Consider the following 25,295-nt stretch of genomic DNA (forward strand, 5'->3'; position numbering starts at 1 on the left):
AACTTGACGGTCAAAGCGTAATTCCGAATCGAGAAAAACTCCAAGGTTCTTTACATAACTTTGCATATTGTTGGACAGTAGTCTATTATTTCCAGCCGGAGCATTCCCAAACTCCTTGTTCCCAAACATAATAAACTCAGTCTTATCCTCATTTAATTGTAAAAAATTATTAGCTAGCCATCCCTTTACCTCAGTCAAGCACTTATAAAAATTAGTAAAAGATGCACAACCATCACACTCCAAAGGAAGGTACAATTGTAAATCATCAGCATAGAGGTGATAGTTAATATTATGCTGCTTAAAAATAGACCCCAGGGGTAACATATACAGAGAAAACAGAGTCGGACCAAGGATTGATCCCTGAGGAACCCCCCAAGAAATAGCAGCAGATGCAGAGACATAATTTCCAATTTTAACAGAGCATGTCCTGTCATGCAAATACGAGGAAAACCACTTAAGGGCTACACCATTGATCCCTACATAATCTCTAAGGCGGTCTATTAAAACTGCGTGATCTAAAGTATCAAAGGCTGCACTTAAATCTAGCATCATTAAAGCAACACTTTTCCCGGAGTCAATACTTAACAAAATATCATTTGTAACCTTCAATAGTGCTGATTCTGTGCTATGTTTGGTCCTAAATCCAGACTGAAAAATATCCATTATGTTATTTACAATCAAGAAATCTGTAAGTTGATTATGGACAACTTTCTCTAAAATCTTATTCATAAAAGGCAATTTTGAAATAGGTCTGAAATTTTTTAACTCATGTGAATCCAAGTTATGTTTTTTTAATACCGGCTCAATAACAGCATGCTTAAACCCTGAAGGTACAATTCCCTGATATAAACTACTATTGATAATCAGAAGTATATTAGGTCCAATAGTGTCTACAACCTCTTTAAACAATCGCGACGGGAGAACGTCATAAAATGAGGTAGTCGGCTTTAAATGCATTATTATCTTTTCCAACTCAACTAATGTAATAGATGCAAATTTACTTAAACAACGAGAAGGATTAATTATATCAGCTACAACATTGCCTACAGGCACAATATTCGACCGAATAAGAACAACCTTATCAATAAAATATTTTAAAAAACTATCACACAGATCCTTAGACGGGAAAGGAAAATAGTTGATAGAAGGACTCAATACTTTATCTATAGTTGAAAATAGTACCTTTGGATTATTTGCATTATGTGATATAATTCGCGAAAAATATGAAGATCTAGCGGCTCTAACAGCGTTTTGATAATTTGATAGAGATTCTCTAAGAATATCATAAGATATCTGCAATTTATCTTTCAGCCACTTACGCTCTGCAAGCCGACAAACCCGCCTCAAATTACGCGTTACATCATTTAACCACGGTCGTTTTTTAACTTTTTGACATCTCATTTTAAAAGGCGCAACATTATCCAAAATTTCAGAGCAAACATTATTAAAAGAATCCACCAATTCATCAGGTCCTACAGCTGACAATATGGTAGGCTCAATATGAAGGGCTAATTCAGTAAAAGCAGTTGAGAACACACTAGATGTAGAAGTAGTGATAACCCTGGACAAGAATGATGGAGGCTGATGAAAGTCATTTGTTGTGGAGGTAAAATTAAACCTAATAGGCATATGATCCGAGATGGCCATTTCTTCAACACAAATATTTTCTATCGTTATCCCCAAAGAAAAGACCAAGTCAAGTGTGTGGCCACGATCGTGTGTAGGACTGGAAACGCATTGAAATAAGTTAAAAGAATCAACTAAATTCAAGAATTCCCTGGTCATGGGTTTACCAGGACAACAAACATGAATGTTAAAATCACCCATAATTAAAATCCTGTCAGCAGATGGAACAACCACGGATAAAAACTCACTAAATTCATCAAGAAAATTCTTATTATAACCAGGAGGCCTATCAAGGCACAAATCACTGGCGAGGGCAAGTCAATCTTCATTAATTGAACTTCAAAACTCTTTGAACTTTCAGCAGGCAGTAACTTGCACTTCATCATGTTATTAAAAATAACAGCCAAGCCTCCACCTCGACGATTATTTCTCGAAGTACTTAAATAGCTACATCCACTTGGTAAAAGCTCAACAAGAGGACTCATATCAGCGTCATTTAGCCAAGTTTCAGTGATAAAAAGAAAGTCCAGTCCATACTTTACATAATAGTCATTCAAGATGAATGTTTTGTTGACAACTGAGCGTGCGTTTATCAAAGCCATGAGCACTGTGGTCGACTCAACGGGCCGATTAGAGGAAGAAACAGCACTTAGCTTCACTGCCCCAGCTCGTCTCACGGAGCGCAAATTTGAGTGTACCGCGTCTCGTCTTTCTCCGTGTAGTCCAGCGCAATGATGTTGATGTGGCAGGCAGAACATGTAACAAATAGGAATGCCGTGACTCCACTGTTGGTCTAGCTCCACTATTCAGGATCCTCAATTTCTTAAGTTTCACCAAGACTCCAGCCCGTATGCCTCGTCTCCTGCGGCGTCTCCTCTTCCAGCACGCGCATCCAGTTACCTGACAGACTTTAAACGGCGGCTGGAACATGCATGGCTGTTCAGCAAAGAATTTCACATTCAAATCACGGCTGCACATATTCAAGGCCGTAGAACGAAGACTTAGCAGCGAAAGGCGATCATAGACCAACTGTGAGCAATCCAAATAATTGATAAAACATAAAAATAAAATAAATAAATAAAAAACAGACATCCTAAATGTAGAGCGACGGCAAGCCAACACACAACCTGGCGCCATCTTGCAAAAGCTTTGTGCAACTGTACATGTCTCCAATAAATACAACTGTATTAAAATACAACTGTATGTCTCCATTTGATTCTTAACTCGGATACAGGCCTCTAGGAGCCAAACGGGAGACATTGATGCATGGTGAGCCTGGGACAGGACTTCCACCTTCCCCTTTGTTGTTAACCCTGACATGTCAGATGAGGCCATACAACGTGGGTAACAACCTCCTCACCATGCCCCAACACTGTCAACATCTGCTTTGCCAGCTGCTGCTCTCTCTGCTTCTCTGAAGTTCCAGGTGTTGCTTCATGAACAACCTTAATCAAAACAACTCAGTTGAGGAAGATGAAGGAAGCAGAGGTTTTAGCTCAAGAGCTGCCCCATCCCCAGCAAACTGCACAAATAGAGTACATGTACAGTAGATACGGACAGCCCAGAAAGAGTTTGGGCAAACAAAGTGTGAGGAGAGAGAGAGATGAGAAATGAAGGAAATAGTTATTTTTGTTAATACGTTTTATATTTAAATATTCTCAATTTCTTTCCTATTTATTTGTTTTCTATTATTTGCCTATCGTTTTTATTTTAAATCATTTATCTGCCTTGAAAAAGGTCATGTAAATTGTATTACCCATTTGTTTTATTTGTATTGCTCATTTTTCTATTAATTCATTAGTTTAAATGTTCAATTGTTTAATAATAAACGAGTATAAAAAATAATAACAATAAAAAATACATAATTAAATTAAATAACTTGATTATAAAAGGTGTGCAGTTATGATGGATTCCTTTAATAGAAATTCTAACCTTAAAACTATTTTTATTTTTAAGTCAAACACATTCGGTTTTTAGTCAGGCTTGGAGAGAAACTGTCTCCTCCTGTCATTTTCCCCTGAAGAAATCTGAGGACACAAATGCATCCACAGCCACTTCATACCTGGTAAGATATGTGATTTTAGTGTTGTGTAGTAATAACCACCCTCAAATTGAGTCATGAAAAAAAAAAAGATTCTCATTATAGACAAAAATTCATAAGCAGGTACAATTTTGTAAATAATGGTAATATCTTAATTTTTTGTAATACTGTAATACTTTTGTAATACTGTTAAAATTAAAACCATATAATGCGTAAATAAACACACTATTTTGTTTTTGTAGTTCTTTTTCAGTTGAGGTTTCATTCAGGATGTGTAAACAAACTCCTGTAATTGATCCTTGCTTGACCTTTGATGGGTGTCAGAGTTAGAACTGACACTCTCACACTGTGATTGACCTCTTGTCAGATTTTGAAGAATCTGAGTTTGTACAGTTTTCTTATTTGTCCAGGAACCATCACACCTTTCCCTCTCCTCTGAAAAAAAGTAACACCTTTTAATGAACTTCAATAAACTTAACAGGCTCTTGTGATAGTTGATAAGGGAGAACACTCTCTGCAATAGCACCGCTATGCTATAATCACAAACTATATGTGAACTACATAGTGTGGACTAGATGAAGAGTTCCTTGCAATACAACCAGTTGTTGCGAACCCAGTTTGATAAACCTTTGATCCTGAAGACAGGCTTTTTACAAAAAACACAACAACAACTAATCATAGCAATTTTATATGTTGCGTTAAATTATTAAAAGTGCATCTACATTTGACTCTTAGATGTAAGGCATGTTTGGAGCACATTAAATCTTCTGTTTTTCAACAATAGGTGGCCAAAAACCTTGTGGAAGCTTCAGTTGGGACTGTATTTTTGTGTGTGATGAGGGAGATGTGACCGTTCTGAAGATGCCAGGGAAACCATAGACCTCCCCTTGATGGACCAGGAGAGGATGGATGTTATCTGGGACAACCAATGGTGTAATCTTCCTTGCATCCATGACCATTGGAGTGTATTTGTACACCCAGACAGGAAGTATTTTCAAAGGGAGGGCTCACTCTTCCTGTAAAGGGTCCACATCCCTGGCCTGAAGTCCTTCCACAACCACCTCAACTAGTTCATAACCAATTAATCTTCATAAAGATTATGCACGCACAACTCAGTGTATAGTTTTGTGACTATTTTTTTATGCAATTTGTAATCATATTGTTAATGTTAAATATCTCATCAGGAACAAGTGCTATTCTTGGGGGTGTTCCAGAAAGCAATTTTAAACTTTCAATCACATATGTGACCCTGGACCACAAAACCAGACATAAGGGTCAATTTTTAGAAACTGAGATTTATATATAGACTGAAAGCTGGTAAAATAAGCTTTCCATTGATGGATGGTTTATTGATAGTTACATTTCTGCCAAATATTGTCCTATTTGAAAATCTAAACATTGAGAAAATCACCTTTAAATTTGTCCAAATTAAGTTCTTAGCAATGCATATTCTTAGTAAAAAATTATACTTGATATATTAACGTAGGAAGTTTACAAAATATCTTTATGGAAAATGATCTTTACTTAATATTGTAATGATTCTTGGCATAAAATATTTTATCTTTTTACTCAAATATACCCTGGGGTTCAGGGTCACATATATCCTGAACTCTTAGTTGATTAAACCAAACCTTGCTTGCTCTGGAGCCTGTACCATGAAGCTAGATTAGCTGGCTAGCCAGGTAAATTTCAGGTTAGTTTGCACTAATGCTGGGTTTTATGTACCACGTAAATTAGCCTTTCGTCGGCCTCTCCCCCAGAACGGCCATTGTCAAATCACACATCATAGCAACCATTACTATGTGAGCAGCTCCGACAAACATTGACTCCAAGCAAGATGGTGAAGCGGTGCGCCCACGGCGTTTGTAAATCGGACACTAGATACCCCGAGAGATTGTCTGGAGGAGTTGTGTTCTTTCTATTCCCAAAGCCGAAAACACAACGTGAGCGGTGCCTACAATGGATAAAACAGTGTGGACGGCCCCACTCCCAGTTAAATGCGTCGAACATTACAGATAATAAAAATAAAAAAATGGATATCTAAATGCCTCATGTTTTATTTTATGAAAGTGAAAGTGAAAGTGAAAGTGAAGTGACATTCAGCCAAGTATGGTGACCCATACTCAGAATTTGTGCTCTGCATTTAACCCATCCGAAATGCACACACACAGAGCAGTGACCACACACACACACACACACTGTGAGCACACACCCGGAGCAGTGGGCAGCCATTTATGCTGCGGCGCCCGGGGAGCAGTTGGGGGTTCGATGCCTTGCTCAAGGGCACCTAAGTCATGGTATTGAAGGTGGAGAGAGAGCTGTTCATGCACTCCCCCCACCCACAATTCCATCCGGCCCGAGACTAGAACTCACAACCCTTCGATTGGGAGTCCAACCCTCTAACCATTAGGCCACGACTTCCCCACTTATCGAGGCTAATGCTTACCGGACTCAAGCGAAATCTGAGAAACCCCATGACCTGTACCTCAAATGCAACTAGCACCGCCCTTGTGGACCAGTCATGCTGGTCATTCTCTTTCATATGTTATGGTCTATTATTGTCTATTGCGAGTAGCGATTTAGTTCAAATACAAGGGTATGTTAGCTAGCTAAACCTACATGTGTGTATTTCATTTTATTATTTTATCTGTTATGCACCTTTTAAGCCAAAGCAATTTTCTATTTGTGAATTCTGTTCATCAGCAATAGAAATAAAACATTCTGATCCTGATTTTCAAAACAACAGAGTAATGTTAGTTAGCTTTGAATGGCTTTGACACACATGTAGGTTTAGCTAGCTAACATACCCTTGTATTTGAACTAAATCGCTACTCGCAATAGACAATAATAGACCATAACATATGAAAGAGAATGACCAGCATGACTGGTCCACAAGGGCGGTGCTAGTTGCATTTGAGGTACAGGTCATGGGGTTTCTCAGATTTCGCTTGAGTCCGGTAAGCATTAGCCTCGATATTATTCGTGTCTCCTTCATTGCATATTTTTATATTTTGAATGTATCCCTCCACTGCATACTGTAACCCCTTTTGCCTTGATCTGGAGGATATTGCGGAGGTATTGCTCCAAAAAAGGTCACTGACATGCACTGGTATACCTCTTCCCAACATGGCAATATGTCACGCTGGTTTAATCAAGCTCCAAATTAATAGTCACTAATGCTAAAAAAAAAGTCTGGCTTAAATGATAAGTAATTTTATGATCATTTTATATAATTATTGTGATTCATATTATTATTAAATGTTTTACACACAAGCAATTTTAGTTTAAAGGGGGGGTGAAATGCTCATTTTCACTCAATATCCTGTTAATCTTGAGTACCTATAGAGTAGTACTGCATCCTTCATAACTCCAAAAAGTCTTTAGTTTTATTATATTCATAAGAGAAAGATAGTCTGTACCGATTTGTTCCAGAAAAACATGACCGGCTGGAGGCGTGACGTGTGGGCGGAGCTAAAGAATCACGAGCACGAGTAAGCTTTTGCGTTGAGAGCGTTTGGAAGCTGTGACACAGTGAGGACAAAACCAACCAAAACAAACCATGGCTAACAGTCAGATTCAGCGTATATTTATGATCCAGAATCAGATCCAGAGGCTGAAATTTAACAAGAGCAGCATCAGCAAAGGCATCTCTATGTGGTATGTACTGAAACTGTATATATTTGCTTAGCGGTTTTGGAAAATGACTTAGTTCCACTTTGTCGTCTTTTTTTTTTTTTTTTTTTTTTTTAGCTGTACATGTGGAAAGTGCAGTTTGATGACAACATCGCATGTTGTTTACTTGATGTGCTCCACATGCGGTTCCAACACACGATCGTGACCCTTTTTAGTTGGGACTGCATTATCCTTAAGAAATAAACGATGTGCAAATCCGGCGTCAAACTGGACCTTGTTTGTAAAACAAGCATCTTCGAAATGCAGGGGAACAAACAAAAACACTTGCACAAGTCCGTTGATGCTCTGTAAAAATAAACTCCATCCACTGGTCCCTTAATGCTGTTTCTCTTTTGGTAATCTGTTCAGGGTTGTCTTGCCCTGGCAACCAAAAACACACTCCTTTTGTGACATTTCGCGACGCTCTCGCTCTGATCAGTGAAGTCTGTTGTGCTCTCAGTGCTCTGCTATATGGGAGCGCGTGCTCTTCCGGCAGACGTGCCCTCAGGACCCATATAAGGAAATTCCGCTCCATCTAACGTCACACAGAGCCATACTCGAAAAAACTTTTCCGAAACTTGTGACAAACCGGAAGGAGTATTTTTGGAACAGAAATACTCCTTCAAACGTACAACTTAATTTTTGAAACTTTGTCCATGTTTAGAATGGGAATCCAACTCTTTAACAGTGTAAAAAACTCAGTATGCATGAAATAGCATTTCACCCCCCCCCCCCTTAACAGTTATTATAAATCATTTATTTTAAATAATGTATAAAGTTCATGTAATATAAATAAGCTGTAGTATCAAAATAGTGCACCATTTTAAAAAAAATCTGACCTTACATATTCAAGTCTCTATCACCATATACACTCACCTAAAGGATTATTAGGAACACCATACCTTATCAAGTAACTGTACGACGCTGTATCCGAATGCAGATAGGAAAAAATGTGTGATTGCTACAGATACAAATACTGGCTGTTACATGACAATTTAAATATGTAATGTCATAATTATAATTTTTTTTAAAAATGTACATATGTAGGCTAATTGTTGCATAAGGCTATACATTAATAAGCGTTTATTGATTAAAAAAAAGATTTAGTGTTTTCATTTACATTAGCATGAACCACGAGTAGTCGAGTAACTCAAGCATTTTTAATTAAAAAAAATCGACTAGTAGAAATCAGTAGCTAGTCTTGCAACCATAAAGATCAGTGCTTGCAACCCCTATACTGTACCACAATAATTAGTATTTCATTATTGTAAAGGGGAAGTTTGAGATGATCTAGGTGTAGACGTAAATAAAACAATCTAACAGGTAGAAAGTTAAATTAGAAACATTTAAACTTTTCAGGTCGCAGTGCACCGCTGGTCATGCACATCCTGTCCTGGAACAATACTGAAAGCTAAGATGGAGAAACAGATGATCATTGCTGTACAAGGAAAGCCATTTTTAAATGAATCTATTAGCAGAGCTACTGAAAGGGATGTTTAGTGCTGGAAATCCATTTATTCTTTGCTGAAACTTCTGCGTCATCATGGAGAGCGGGTCATGGTTGCCCAGCAACAGCAGACGCCACTGGAGCGCAAGCGCAGATTACAGAGTGCTTTGGAAATAAGGAGAGCGGCGCGCCTAGCGTTTTCCACACGTTTTCAGTCGAGACAGCATGCAAATGTGGTTTTGTTTTGAAGGAGAAATTTTTTATTTAATTTTTTTGCTGGACTCGGCCGAGACCAACTAGAAGACTTGGCGAGTCCAATGGCCAAGTCCGAGTGCAAACGCAACGAGTCCGAGACAAGTCCAAGACGACAGAAAAATGTCTCGAGTCCGGACTCGAGTCCAAGACCGGACTCGAGTACTACAGCCCTAAGAACAAGATTATTTATCCTCCTCCTTCATTTTTACACATGACGCTTAAATTTGTCATTCTTCAATCTCTTAACCTTTAGCAAAACCACACATTCATGTGCATGCGCTCCACAAACTCAGGATCAAAGCCTGAGTTGACAAAGAAAGTTGATGAACTAGCATCATGGTACCATCAAAGCCTGATTGGAGAGGTTTGGTTTTGTCAACTCAAAACTAATCCTTCAACTCTGAATTTGTACTGAATTCTGTTTAATCATCCTCTTATTGGTGAGTGAGTTAACAAGCAGAATTGCTGCAAAGGACAGAAAGTTGGCTTGGCTAAAACAGATAGAATTATTATGTGAGGTTATAAGTGTTTACGTTTTCTTTTTGTTGTTTGTAGCTAATAGAAAAAAGACTGAAGCTGTAAAACAGGTGGAGGAGCACCACATTTACTCACTCCGAGGAGTTGGCACTGTCCCTTAATTCAATTCAATTAAATTCAAGTTTATTTGTATAGCATATAAACGATACAAATCATAAAAAAAGCAACTTTACAGAAAATTACGTTTTCATAAGCTTTTAAATGGTGACTGTCAGTTTGTGCGCATATGACAGGATTTTTCAGAAAAATTAATATAAGACGTAGTCGGCCAGACGATGAACATTATTTACAGCAATTATTATGTGCTGCAGTCACACTTGTAGCAATATTTGTTAGTTCTGTTTGTTGATTCATGGTTAGCATCATCTGGGATCCTCTATAGCCCCTTTCACACTGCACGTCGGACCCGCAATATTTCCGGAACATTGCTGGGGCGCCTTCTGTGTGAAAGCAACCACGTCCCGGGATTGATTACCGCATTGAACCCGGGTCGGGGACCTAGTAACATGGGGGGGTTCGACCCGGGACGAGCGCTGTGTGAACAAATGTCAGATCTAATTCCGTGTCGATGATGCGAGTTATCGCACGACTCTTTTACCGGCTGTTTTGAAGGAAGATCAACGTTCGCGACGAAAACATATGTGCAAACTGTAATGAAGCAGAGATCAGTTAGTTCCTCACTTTCCGCGCTGACTCAGAGATCGTTTGCTTGCTTCAGTGAAAGTATAACGTGTCTAGCGTTTTCGACTCGTACATTACACGTCACGCGCTGATGTCACGTGTCTTTACGGGATCTTCAAGGGTTCTGTGTGAAAGCACGCACATATACCGGGTCATCACTGGCAGTGTGAAAGTGCAAAATCTAAGGACCCGGGAACAATTGCAGGAACACTTTACCTGTGTATTTGCCGGAATGGCAGTGTGAAAGGGGCTTATGGGGTCAGCATCATTTCTTCTCAGGTGTTCTGGATCCAGACTGGAGCTTGTGTAAATCCTAGTTATGGAAAAACAGATAAACAAATAGAGACATCATTAGCATAGCTGCTGTCCTCCTTTAGTGGACTTTGCTATCCTAGGAATTACCAAAAGTCCAGCGTTTTGTGACCTTATGGAGCATGATGGATTCTAACTGATTTTTGACTGTAGAGGAAGTAACAGTACATCCGTCTAGTTGCAAGCTGTAGTCTACTAGATTTTGTGTACTGTTTTTTGGTCCAAGAATTAATATCGCTGTCTTATCCAAATTTAATAGGAGAAAAGTATTGGTCATCCAAACGTTTACATTTTTAACACATTCTGTTAGCTTAGATCATTTAGAAGTTTCATCTGGTCTCGTTGAGATATATAGCTGAGTATCAACAGCATAAAAGTGGAAACTAATCCATAAAGGGGCAACATGTATATACTGAAAATAGAAGGGGACCTAGGACGGATCCTTGTGGCACTCCATATTTTACTGGTGATAAATGAGGACTCCCCATTTAAATAAACAAAATGGTAACGATCAGACAGGTAGGATCTAAACCATCTTAGAGCATACCCTTAAATACCTGTATAGTTTTGTAATCTATCTATGAGCATGTCATGATCTATGATGTTGAACGCAGCACTAAGATCAAGTAAAACTAGCAATGAGATGCAGCCTTGATCTGACGCAAGCAGCAAGTCATTTGTAATTTTAACAACTGCAGTTTCTGTGCTATGGTGGAGCCTGAAACCTGACTGAAATTCTTCATACAGATAATTTTGAGATAGGCCTATAATTTGCCAGTTCACTAGGATCTAATTTTGGTTTCTTAATAAGAGGCCTTATAACCGCCAGCTTAAATGGTTTTGGGAGTTAATAATATTGAGAAGCGGTTCTTCGGCTACAGGTAACAACTCTTTCAATAAATTTAGTTGGTACAGGATCTAATAAACATGTTGTTGGTTTAGATGCAGTGATAAGTTTATTAAAAACCTAGGATTGTTTTAGTTATTTTCTATGAGTTTGTGTATATGCTTTGCCCTGGCAGTTTTTAGAGCCAGTCTATAGCTGGACATACTGTTTTTCCACGCAATTCTAAAAACTTCCAAGTTAGTTTTTCTACATTTGCATTGAAGACTACGAGTTTCTTTCTTGAGAGAATGGGCATTACTGTTTTACCATGGCACACTATGTTTTTCTCTAACATTTTTCAATTTGATGGGGCAACAGCTTCTAATATATTAGAGAAAATAGTGCCCATGTTGCCGGTGATTTTGTGTAGTTCATGTATATTTTTGAGTACAAATAGCAGTTGAGATAAATCAGGAAGTTTATTGCGAATCTGTCTTTGGTGGCTGGAACAATAGTTCTGCCCAGACGGTAACGCTGAGCCATATAGTTAATATCAGTGATACGCGGCATGCACGATACAAGGAAATAGTCGGTAACATCATCACTTTGAGGTATGATATCTATATCAGTAAGATCAATTCCATGCGATATAATTAATCTAGTGTATGATTAAAAAGATGAGTGGGCCCAGTGACATTTTGCTGAACTCCAAAAGAGTTTATTAGGTCAGTAAACGCAAGTCCTAATGCATCATTTGTATTATTAATGTGAATATTAAAATCTCCCATGATTAGCGCTTTATCAACTGTAACCAAAAGGTCTGAGAGGAAATCTGCAAATTCTTTTAGGAATTCAGCATACGGCCCTGGTGGTATATACACAGTAGCCAGAGCAAGAGACACAATAGATTTCTTTTGGATATATGACAGTGTAACATTAAGCAAAAGTATTTTGAATGAGTTAAACCTGTAACCTGTTTTCTGGGTAACATTGAGAATATCATTATATATATTGTTGCAACACCTCCGCCACGACCAGTCTGATGGGTCTCATGCTTATAACAGTAGTTCGGTGGAGTAGACTCATTTAGACCAATATAATCATTTGGCTTTAGCCAGGTATCAGTCAAGCAGAGTACATCAAAACTATTATCTGTGATCATTTCATTTACAATAACTGCTTTGTGTGTGAGTGATCTAATATTTATGAGGCTAAACTTAAAAAAAATATTTTTGTTCATTTACTTTAAATTTGTCTGGTTTAAATCATGATAAGATTTTTTCTAGATCCTTCATTAAATTTATATTTTGACCTCACTTAATCAAAGGCGACCTATCATTGAGTAAAAGTTCAGGGTAATCCAAGGTGCAAGGGATCCCTTTGATAAGTCAAAGTGCCATCTAGTTTTCTCAGATGCTTATCGCATTATTACTGAAAGATAGCATACTCCAGCATTGATGGCTTTAAGAAGAGGAAGATTTCCTCCTGTTATCTCCAAAAAAAGAGGCAAAATAGGGAGAAGTTCTGGCAGAGACTCAAAAAGCAGCTCAGATTCTTTCATGCATGTGCACGACTGGTTGTGGACCCTTCATCTGCTATGGCAGATGAGCTGAAGAAAACTATTATGAGAAAACCACTGCAGAATCCAAAATGATATCTCTGCAGACAAAGAGGTTGGATTCTAGAAACATCTTTTTCCAGAAGGAAAAAAAAAACAAAACAAGGAAAGACCTGTGACCGCAGTCAAAAACTAAAGGCAGTCATGATTTACTGGTAAAACCGTCGCAGCACTTATACAAGGAAGACAGTGGAGCTTTGGCTGGTAGAGTAACAGCTCTTGTTGAGACCCATAGTGGTTTATTTCTTTATCATTTAATATTGTAAAATGCTTTTACTGGGGACATGGTGACCCCATCAGGCTACATGTAGAAATCAAGGCATTTCTCTTGCCTTTTGTGATGAGTGCAACGAATACATAACTTTGGAGTCGAAATAGTTTCTGACTGGAGAGCAAGCAGGCCATAACCTTTTCAGCCGGAGCTCCTCTCGCTCTCTCCCTCTATACAAACAATTTTCAGAAGTGGATCCGAATGAACTTTGATATGTGTCCTCTTGCTCTTGGGGAGCTGTTTGTGGAAATATTATTGCCATTAAAAACTCAAGTGTCACACACGCACACCAAAGACATTACGTTGAAAATGTTAGTAATTGTTTAACTGATTTTACTTAGATCAATTTGTTCCCAATTGTATGAGACATTTCTTCCACAAAATAACTTTTTAATAAACAACTACTTCTCAGGTATCACTCATAAATATCGTTTTTTTGCGTGCATGTGTCTGAAAATAGCTGTTGTGTTTCTGATATCATGGAGACGGCTTTTTGAAAAAAGGTTAATAATAATAAAAAATATTCTCCTAAGAAGACAATTCAGCAAGTTTGAGGATAGCCGGTGACATGCTTTTATCTCATTTCAAGCTCTGCTTTAAAAAAACATGAGAAAAACTGTGAGTGTCTTTTTGTTTTTTTCTATCAATAACACATATTTCTTCAACACACAATATCTCACACTTATTTCTTAAACATGCAGTTTCCCACACCACACTCCACTCAATCTTTCCTTCTTTAAAAAGCCACAAACTGAGAGCTATTTGAAGACTCCTATAGTAACTTGCAACACCTGTTTACTTCCTGGCCCATCCCACAGCAAATCAGCCCAAAAGTGAGCTGTACACCCCAAAAACACCAGGAGAGGGTGCTAGAGACACATATAGAAAATATATTTCCACAAAAAGTAACTTTGGCAGAGACTTTCAGCTGCAGTGTTTCCAGTTATCGAAATATATATATATATATATATATATATATATATATATATATATATATATATATATATATATATATATATATATATATATTTTATTCTGACAAAGCATGGTGTGTTTTATACACACACACACACACACACACACACACACACACATATATATATATATATATATATGTATATATATATATATATATATATATATATATATATATATATCTATATATATGTATAGAGAGAGAGAGAGAGAGAGCAACAAATCACCATTCTAGAATGATTTCTGAAGGATCGTGTGACACTGAAAACTGAAGTAATGATGCTGGAAATTCAAGTTTGAAATCACAGGAATAAATTATATTTAAAATCAATCAAAAAAGAAAACAATATTCAAAATATTACTGTTTTTGCTGTAGGCTAATTTGGATCAAATAAATGCAGACTGTTCAAAAACGTTTGTCTGGTAGTCTGTGTGTTTGTGTGTTTATTATAAAACGTGTGTGTGTGTGTGTGTGTTTGTGTCTTGTATATAGGCTATACGTATATCAAATTGTCTTTTTTACGATGGTGTTCATTTTGTTAATATGCTTGTTGCATTACAGTTTTTTTAATAATGCCACAGGAGCAAGAAACATTCTTACGACATATTTTTTTTATTTATTTTTTGCTAAAAAAATGTTTATGTATAACTTAAAGCAATTTATAAAATGTAAGAAATTTAATTTAAGAACCCACTTTTTAATAGTATTTTCCTGATAAAATGCATAATGTATACCTACTGTTTTTTAATTATAAAAAGCACAAATTTCTGTCATCTCACAAGGGGGTATTCCTAATACGTCATCGATGGGCGGCGGTGATTGGCTGCGGAGTGAAGATAACCCCGCCCACGCTCGAGGCACGCTTGTAGGGCGCTCGAGGTACGGGAGGCAACAACAGAAGTGATGGAAGTTTGATCCTGTAACCAGTGAACTTGATCATTTTAAACGTGGCATGAATAACACAACGGAGAGAGTGCAATTCAAAGGGAAATACACAAGAGATATGGTGGATAAAATACACGAGATTGTCTTTTTAAAGAAACGTTTTGGGATGACATCCAATGGTAAGATATGTTTTTCTTTTAATTCAAAAATGTTTTATTATAATAGCGATTGTTATTTATTTTGAGTTTAATACACGTAACAGATCACTTAAGAAGTATTTAGAAGTGTCATTTTTCTATTTGCTGCTAATTAAAAATGACTATGACTTACCAATGACTTTGTATATCCAATGTACCAATTACCGTATTTACAGAAGGGACTTGTGTTTCTTTTTTTTCTGTTTTCGGTGAGAAATAAATACAGAAGAGAGATTTTTAGGAGGAGAGGAGTCAACAACAGGAAAGTTTTTATTTGGACATGGGTCACTGTTCTTTAAGTGCTTGTAAAATGTGAACTTTTGAACTTGGGAAAACCTGCACCCCCATCCAGCAAATTCTAGGATCATTTAGGAATCTGGGCCCTCAACTTGGTCATTACAGTGTTATCTAAACAGCCTCCTTATCTGTACGAGAAAATCATAAATTATAATTTTTTCCCCTTTTAATTAAAGTTGCAATCAACGATAATCACCTGACTGTGCCATTATACTTTGGACTAGAATAATAAAACATCATCATTTACTCACCCTCAAGTCTTTCAAACATGTATAACTTTCATTTTTTGTATGGAACATGTTGCGCTGAAGCTGAATGTTGCCCCGAAGACTCTTTTCCATATAGTAAAGGTGAATAGGTACTGAGGCTCTCATGCTCCAGAAAATGCATTGTGGCAGGTAAAGCATTGGGATGGTCTGATCTAATGTCACAACATCTGTGTTATATTTGAATATATGGGGACACATAGAGAGTTATGGCAGAATTCATATTGATTGATTGTCTCAAATTTCAGTTTGAAGTGCACGTATCACACAGTGTTCATGTCAGCCCCCATTCATGTTAAAAAGTATGAAAAAGAGCAGCTTGGACATTCTGATAAACCTCTTTTGTGTTCAGAAAATGAAATCTGAAGGGTTTGGAATGACTTGAGGGTGAATAAATAATGCAAGAATTTACATATTGATAGGATCAGTTCTTTTAATGCAATTTTGTCATTTTAAAATTGAATTATAGTCTGATCAATGCAGATCTAGAGAATTAATGATTTCAAATAATCCATTTGCATATATTACAAAAACTACATCAGGATTGTCAAATAGTGCGTCTGTGATTAAAAAAAAAACTAACACACCAACTTTTTTTTTCTGGGTGTGAAGTTGAAGGTGTTGGAGAGAGAAAATTAGCCTGTGAGAACTGAATGAGTCGTTTCTCTCTGTCCTTCAAAACCCATCCATAAAGTCATTCTTCTGCACTAACTGCATTAAATGTCCCAGGAGACCACAGATGTCAAATACAGTGGCGTCAGTCGGGTCACTTATTCTCAAAGGTTTGTAAACAGCCAATCAATACAGCCATTCAAACCAATCTTTACAAATTAGGGCTTTATATAAGTATCTTCATTGTTGTTGTTTGACAAAGTGTAAATTTGCTTAGAATCTTAAGAGGAGTGGTTTATAATCGCAGGTAATGTAACGGGTTTCCATGCATTAAAATATCCATGCCACCATAGTTTTTGTTTTTCTAATCTAAATGAAATCAGTCTTTTACTTCACAACCTAGCCACCGCGGTGTGATTTAAAAAGGGGACAGGTTTCTTATCGATGCCTTGCGATATTTGGCATAGATGGGGGGATTAGATTAGTAAATTTCAGTTTTTTTTTTTATCTCAGAGGGCTGTTTAATGGACTTTTGATCAAAGGCAGAAGGAAATAAGGTATATTTCATATGTCTTTTTCTGGTGTGTGTGAGACACATTCTGTGTCTATGTTTAACTGTATGCATTGCAATCTTCTCAATGCAGGTTTCTGTGGTGATCTAATGGATACAGAGAGGCAAGGTAAGGTCAATTTATTTGTAAATGAAGATTTTTTTGTAATTATTATTTTAAGCAAAGAAGTATGGTTTAGATCAACATGTAGTTCGTTTTTATTCTTATGGATTAATTGACTCTTGCTGTGTTCATTTTGAATAAAAAGCATTAAAGGATCATTTTGTTAGATTTCGAAAAGTTAATAAAAATCACTATTTGATGCATGTGTGGCTGTCAATGGCTGTCCCAGGTTATTGTGTGTCAACATCAAATGTCCACCAGGGGGCTTCCCGTCATCGCTAAACCGTTGTTGTTCACTGTGGTTGCAACAACCAAAATGTTGCTTAACATGTACTTGGGCAGTTATGAGTGTTGTGTGTATATGTGTTTGCCGTACTTGTAGTTACTAAAGTTGCTGAGCCAAATACAATGACATGTGATTGTGAAGGCGGCATTTTTCAGCTTTCGGATGCAGCTTGGAATTTTGTGTCGCATTCCAGGAATGCGTATTCCAGGTTTGACCTCTGACCTTTGTTTTGATCATTTGGCTGGCTCTGTGAAAATGAATACACTTGTGCTTACTATCCAGTTAGATTGCCTGGATTAATAGTCTTCTCAGCATATTGGTTATTTCTGTATGGGAATTTCAATATGTAAATTTGATATCAGTTCAAACTCACATTTAAAGTTTGGTTTTGTATGTTAGATTTCAATATATATATATATATATATATATATATATATATATATATATATATATATATATATATATTATGCCAATATGTTAAATAGCTGATTATTATGTTTTTGTTTTTTCTGAAACTGAAAGTATAAACTATTGTACTCTATACCAAAATTTTACTTTTTTTTCATGTGAGCCAGCAGGGTTACACATTTTAGTTTTAGCCCACTAACTTTGGTTGAATTGACTGTTTTCACATACATCTATAAGTCCAGGTTCATCTCAAGTTCATTTCTTCCTCTTTTAGTGTGGCTCATTCTCTACAGACTCTATTGCTCTCTGTCTTTCCCCCTCCTTCTGTATTTCTCTGTATGTATGCTGTGGTGCCAGGTGGTGGCTGTAAGAGGAAAGGTCACTTTCAGTTCAGCCATCGCTGACCTCACTGTGACTGCTGCACGTAAACCTCTGGGAAGCTGTGATGAGGGAAAAGAGGCATGAGGGACCTGTTGAAGCAGCACACCAGAGAAAGACCTCTGTTGTTACTGAGGGTTTTGATTGAATTATGAGGTAAAGCATGATGGGCTGTAAACGTGAAGGTGAAATCTGTTAGCACTGCACTCTGATAGGTTTCTGGGTGAAAATGGATATTTGACAAGAAAGCTTTATATTTTCACTATATTCTTTGGAATCATATCCATTAATAAATCATGGACAATGTGATCAGGAAAGTGCATTTAATCCAGTTTGGATTGACTGATTGAACCATTTAACTTCAAACTTGGTTTAATCTTTTTTTTTTTTTTTTATGTTTTTCACATTATTTTCTCTGTAGCAAATTAATATTATGTCATTAATCCGTTTGATCGCTACTAATACTGCTTACTCAAAGCAACAAACTTCAAACTTTATCCACAACATTGACTATTTTTCCTTTTGGTTGGTCTTTATTCTATTGTATTAGTGCAGCACTTGTTTATTTTATTACTCATTTCTTGCCATGAAAATAGCCCAAGTTGCTGACATGGCATTAACTATACTTCTGTACTATTCGACTCAAACTTATTTATCTGGCAGTTCTGGGAGTGCAGGCATTTAACAGTCCATGGATAAGTTTTATATCCTTTCCAAGAGCACTGAAATGACTCTAAAATGGGTTTTGTCATCTAAAACCACTCTGTACATAGCCACCTCTCAACAATATAAAAGCAGAATAGAAAGGTAAATGTATAGTGACATTAATTTTAATTGCAATATACTATATATTGTATTAGCCGTGTTGATTTGGTAGTACTTGAGGTGTTAAGTGAGGTTTTTAGTCACTGCACATCACCCTTCATTCTGGCAAGTCTATAATCCAAATCCAGTTGCAAAGTAAATTGTCAGTTTGCCTCAGTGTGTGTGTGTGTGTGTGGGCATGTGTGTTTTGCAGGCTAAGTTCAGCATTAGTTTCAGTGCTAATAGAGTTGTGTAGGGCCTAAACCCCCAGTAAAAGCAAAGCACTGCCCTTAATCTGAGCAACCTGTCAGCTTCCTGATCCATCCCTCTGGTTTCCATGGATACTCCGGCTCCCCGTCCAATCCCCAGTGTGTGTGGCTGGTGTGACCAATGGGATTAGGGGGAAAGGGGCCAGTCAGCACGCTGGGTGCTGCGTTAAAGCCGGGAAGGCATCGGATGCTTTTGTTTGGATTTGTGGAGAGGGTCGCCACACTCGCTGTTGGGATGTTGTGTCTGGCACAAGGGTTGTGTTGTGTGACCTGTGCATGCAAATGAATACACACACACGTTTATTTGTGTCAAGTATATACACATATACTGAAAAAAATGGTGTATAAAATTTTCAGTCAGAAATAGCTAAGAACGGAAATAATCTTTTCATTGTCTTTCATTGTTTTCACATTTTTAATATTTTTGTATTTAATATATATATAAATATAAATATATATATATATATATATATATATATATATATATATATATATATTCTTTATATAAATTAATTTTTATATTTTTTGTTTTCATTTTAATTTTGTTAATTTTAACATATTTAACTTTTATTTTAATGCTTTAGTATTTTGTTTTATTTTTACATTGTTATTATTTTGCATTTTATTTTATCATTTTGGTATACATTGTTATCTATTTTTTAATTTTAGTTATTTTAATACATCAACTAAACTATATGAAAGTAAGAAACAATCCTTGGCAACTAACTTAAAATACATTATATCAAATATATTAACAGTTAAAAATGTTTTGGCCTAGAAAAATTAATGACATTTGATTTTATGTGTAAAACTGTATGCTGATAAGCCAAACTTTATCCTTTTTACAAAGACTATTCACTTGTATACTAATGGCATCTCTCAATCACATGCAGCTGTATATATAAATATATGGGCACCTGACAATAATTATGAGCAGTTTGCAAGATTAATATGTTACCCACTGACACATCTTACCTCACTTTCTCCTTGTACTCCAGACACCAAGTCATTGTATTATATTTGCAGATGCAGTTTTGTGTGGGTTTTATTGTTATGCTGTAGTTGAGTCAAACACAAGGGGGCAGTGGAGAGCAGCGGGCTGAATATAAAGGGCTTTTGCTCCTCATGTGCCCTCGATGAACTCAGCACCCAGATGCAGACAGTTGGCTCCGTTCCAACACATGCTTCTCTGCTGTCCTCACATAACAGGGCCAAACACATACCGTCTTCTCTCTCTCGCACACCATTTCTTTCTTTCCCCTTTTAACGTTCTTATCCGTTTTCAAAAGTTGGCGGCAGGTACATTTTTAATTTAACGTTTGTTTCCAGACTCTTTGTTTATGTGTTTCGGGTTATTTTATGAAACATGCCTTTTCCACTTTGATAAGGTGATTTTTAATAATAACAATATTTTTGTAGCACCTTAAAGTTAAAAAGTTAGACGACAAATAACAAACAAACAGAGCAAAACTAAAGTTCACAAACAACGAGCTGAAGAGTAACATTTAGAAAAAAAACATTCTAACAAACATGTAGCAATTAAAGGGATAGTTCACCCAAAAGTGAAAATTATGTCATTAATAACTCTCATTCATGCCGTTCCAAACCCGTGAGACCGCCGTTCATCTTTGGATCACAGTTTAAGATATTTTAGATTTAGTCCGAGAGCTCTCAGTCCCTCCATTGAAGCTGTGTGTACGGTCTACTGTCCATGTCCAGAAAGGTAATAAAAACTTAATCAAAGTAGTCCATGTGACATCAGAGGGTCAGTTAGAATTAGTTGAAGCATCGAAAATACATTTTGGTCCAAAAATAGCAAAAACTATGACTTTATTCAGCATTGTCTTCTCTTTCGGGTCTTTTGTGAGATTTCAAAACACTGCGGTTTAGTGATATCCGGTTCACCGGTTCTTTTGCACGCAAAGTAATGACGTCATTTGCGATGATTTCGGTTTACCCGCGCTCATAACACTAGCACAGAATCAGTTCAGAATCAATCACCAAAAGAATCAGTTCAGTTCAGACGCCCTGTGTGTCGGTTTGCTTCACGCTGAATCACACGTGCGCAGTATCATCAGCTCCTCAGTTCATGAATCGGACGCGTCTGACACAAACGGTTCTTGACTCGTGAACGAGTCGTTATCGGTCTCGGCTCTGTGTTCATTTTCAGTTCTCTCTTCACAGCAGTTCAGTCAGTGTACTGTTTGAGTACATGAATTACTCCGGGATATTGGTTTGTTTTAACTCAAAGGGAGTGAGAGCCACATTAAAAAAGTTAACAGCTTAAGTCTTTTGTGGATTAATGTGTATTGGAGTTTCAAACGATTCGGACTGGATATCACTAAACTGCAGAGTGAGTCATTAATGTCATAATTTTCATTTCTGGGTGAACTAACCCTTTAAGCATTAATAAGCTACATGAACTATGGACTATATAATATAAATTAACTGTGAATATGAACTAGCTATTTAATATATGTTGGGATATAATTATGCCTTTAGTAAGGTAACAAGGCTGACAGTTTCATTTTGTCATTAAAGGTCTTGTTTCAATTTTAAACTAGTTAACCCACAAAGTGCTACAAAGACAGAATGCAATATTGATATATATATGTATTATTTAATATATTTTCAACCAAAGCCTTGAGAAATGCAAATCAGAAGTATTTTCACTAGTGATGCTTCCTTTCAGAGAGCCAGTTCACAGTTTGTTGGAAACGGTGTTATTTTCTTTTTATGCTTGATGCATCTTTTGCTGGTCGTGTTTGACTGGGGGTCAGGCTGCCGGAGTGCTTCCCGGAAATGGGTCAGACTGTTCTCCTGTCACTTCCTGTAGCATCAGTGCGCTCAGTGAGGGAGACGAGGATGTAACTAGCATGAGTCACTGATTTATGTGACAGGGCCGCACACTCGCATTTCCTCTGTGCGTTTCATAGCCTGCCACGTGATTATCTAATCAGCTCATATCATAATCAAGCTATCTGAAACAGAAGCCCAATATGATATTACACAAAACAGATTTTTTTATGCTTCATGCTGTCCCACATTGTGTAAATTGACTATTTTGCTTACATAAAACACTAAATACATTTGACAGTTATGCTGTTTATGTACAGTTCACATCCATATTCAGTGATCTGGACTGAAAACGCCGCAAATGCACATTACAGAATAGAAGGATAGAAGCAAAAATTGTTATAATTGTCTTTCTCTTACAGTACTTTCATCCGTCATGTAATATTACTGAATTTACATGCTACTTTGTACTCTTAAATATTAAGTCTGTTTTTAAGTAGACTTTCAAAAAGTTTATTTGATGTCAAATCAGAAGTTTTACTTCAAAGTACAATTTAAGTCACAGTTTTAGGCATAGTTTAAAGTAAACTTATTTTGATATGCGGCTTCATAACATTAAAGTTGAACTGCTGATGTCACATGGACTATTTTAATGATGTCCTGACAACCTGCGTTGCTGTCTTTGGAGGGTCAGAAAGCTTTTTTCATCAAATATTTCATCAAAAATTTCATCAAAAATATCTTAATTTGTATTTTGAGGCCGAACAAAGGTCTTATGGGTTTGGAACAGCATGAGAGTGAGTAATTAATGACAGATTTTTCATATTTGCGTGAACTAAACTTTAAATATAGTTTTTAATGCAGTAAAATGCAACTTAATCATTTCAACTATTAATTACAAATATATTTAAATACATGACAAGTTTTAACAAAAATGACATAAGAATATTTTAGTTTATCCTAAATGCTTGTCAGTGCATATGGTTCTTCAATTTAACCATATTTCAAAGACAAAAGAAGTAATTATGAAATTCAACTTAAATGTAGGAGTGCTTTTTGACTCATTCAATAAGTAACTTCATGTAATATAAGTTGAAATTATAATGCATTTTTCATTTATTCATAACATGTAGTCAGGTGTATGAAAACAGAATATTAGTTCAAATGTATATTGTTTTCCATAATATGTACTCTTTTTATAAGTATGCTAAAGTGTACTTCTTTGTCTCTTTCCTCTGCATATTTATGAGTTCATTAGAGAAATAACAATGTCTGATTTCTAAATGAATAGTTATAGTAAATTAATAGTAATAGATTTTTAAACCAGTCTGATTTTTATTTTTATTTTTATTATTATCAGTGAATAACAACTTAAAACATGGTCTGACCATTTTTTTCTTGTGATTCTAGTTCAGAAGAATCACAAGTTCTATAGACAACTAATTAAAACATGAATGGCTTTTTGTCCTGTTGTAAAGCTTCAGTGCCCAATCATTGTAAATGCATGGAAAAGAGTGACCAGTCTTCTGAATTGTTTCTTTCTGTTACACAAAATAAGTCATACAAAGTGGAAAGACATGAAGGTGAACAAATGATGACACATTTTTTATTTCTGGATGAGCTATCACTTAAGTGTTAAACTTATTAAACTAGTTAAACTAAGCGAGTTTTCTCCAGCCAAAGACCAATTTATAGCTTAAAAAATGTCCAAGAAATCAGAGGCCAAGACTGTGGTCAGTGCTCTCTCTGCAGACTTGGCTTGTTTGCATGCTTCGGGTTTTAATGCTATTATAGTCCTGTGAGTCAGGTCTCTCTCAGATAGTAAAAGCTCCATATGGGCAGCAGAGACACAAACCCAGCTGTATTCCTCCTTCACCTCAGACACTTTCCACTGTAAAAGACAAACAGAGAAGAGAAAGAGTGGGATTGGGGAGAAGAGAACAAAAAATAAAACGATAGCTTGGTTAAAGCTGACTGGAAAATGTCAATGTGTTAGAAATTTCCCAGCACGTAAAGAAAGCTAAACAGGGCAATTACGTTGGGATTGCTTCCAGATGATTCTATCTCTCTTCCTGCTGAAAAAAGGGGAAGCAAGCTTTTTAAGAACTGAGTGTGCTGAGTGTTTCTCTGTTCATTTGTGCAGAAAGGTCAACGTGGATGAGTGCGAAAAAGGTGTTGCTTAGCTCCTCAGTGGTTACTGTTGTATTTTTATACATTTATTTATTTATGCTGGTTTTTGTGCTGAGTTGTCATCTATTTCGAGTCCGATTTATTTTAGCATGATGCTGGTGAGAAGTCTGGACGGGGTTTAGAGGTCAGCCAAAGCACAACCCCGCAATCCACCGACCAGACAATAGCACAGTTTCATAACTGAGCACACCGATACGTGAGAACTTTGTTATAGGAATTTTCATTCGGTCCTGTGTTTGGTTGAATACAAAAGAAAAGTCAGTGTCTTTAAAGGAGTCTTTTACAAACAAGAGCAAGTTTGGACACGTTAACCTGTGGTGCTCATTTGGGAAATGCAAATTCAAATCTGGCTTGCAACACTTCCCCCTTGTGTTATTTATTTTCTGAATATATTGGGAAGATTCTTTAAGAACTATGTGGTTGTTGAAGTGTCTGAAGTTCAATTTGTTATGCTGGAGTTTGTTATGGTAGTCCTTATATATATATTGGGGTGATGTGGTAATATTTTAGTATTTTTATATACTACTGCAGTTTTTACTAATATGTTGAATGGCCTTTTATTTTATTTAATATTTAGTATTTTTTATATTTTTAGCTTTCCCCCAATTTTTATTATTTTCTTTTTTTTAAATAATTTTAATAATAATGTATATTTTATTTATTTATTTATTTTCAGTAATTTTAATTAACTTATTTTGGTTGGCTGCCAAGGCAACATTTCTATTTTTTTTTATGTAATATATATATATATATATATATATATATATATATATATATATATATATATATATATATATATATACAGTATATATATTATGATTATTTTTTTAATTGACACAAATGTTTTTAATAGTTTTAGTTAACAATGTTGATGGGGGACTCAGTGTCAGGAAATGTTGCGAGCCAGACTCTAACATGTTTTTCTTGAATGAGCACCTCAATCTCATGTTTTGCATTTTTGGAAGAGTTTG

General features: G+C 36.3%; 1 long non-coding RNA gene across 2 annotated transcripts in view; it reads left to right on the forward strand.

The window, feature by feature from the left end:
* The first annotated feature begins 15,135 nt into the window (after nucleotides 1–15,135).
* LOC127963993 (uncharacterized) overlaps nucleotides 15,136–25,295 on the forward strand; it is a 34,492-nt gene continuing 24,332 nt past the window's right edge. The window contains exons 1-3 of one of the 2 annotated variants that reach the window (XR_008154971.1): nucleotides 15,136–15,326; nucleotides 17,164–17,199; nucleotides 18,245–18,878. This is a non-coding gene — a long non-coding RNA (uncharacterized LOC127963993). Of the gene's footprint in view, nucleotides 15,327–17,163; nucleotides 17,200–18,244; nucleotides 18,879–25,295 lie in introns of those variants that run through there. The other variant, XR_008154972.1, reaches the window with a different exon arrangement.

The sequence above is a fragment of the Carassius gibelio genome, chromosome B8 (assembly GCF_023724105.1).
Source record: "Carassius gibelio isolate Cgi1373 ecotype wild population from Czech Republic chromosome B8, carGib1.2-hapl.c, whole genome shotgun sequence".
NCBI lineage: Eukaryota > Metazoa > Chordata > Actinopteri > Cypriniformes > Cyprinidae > Carassius > Carassius gibelio.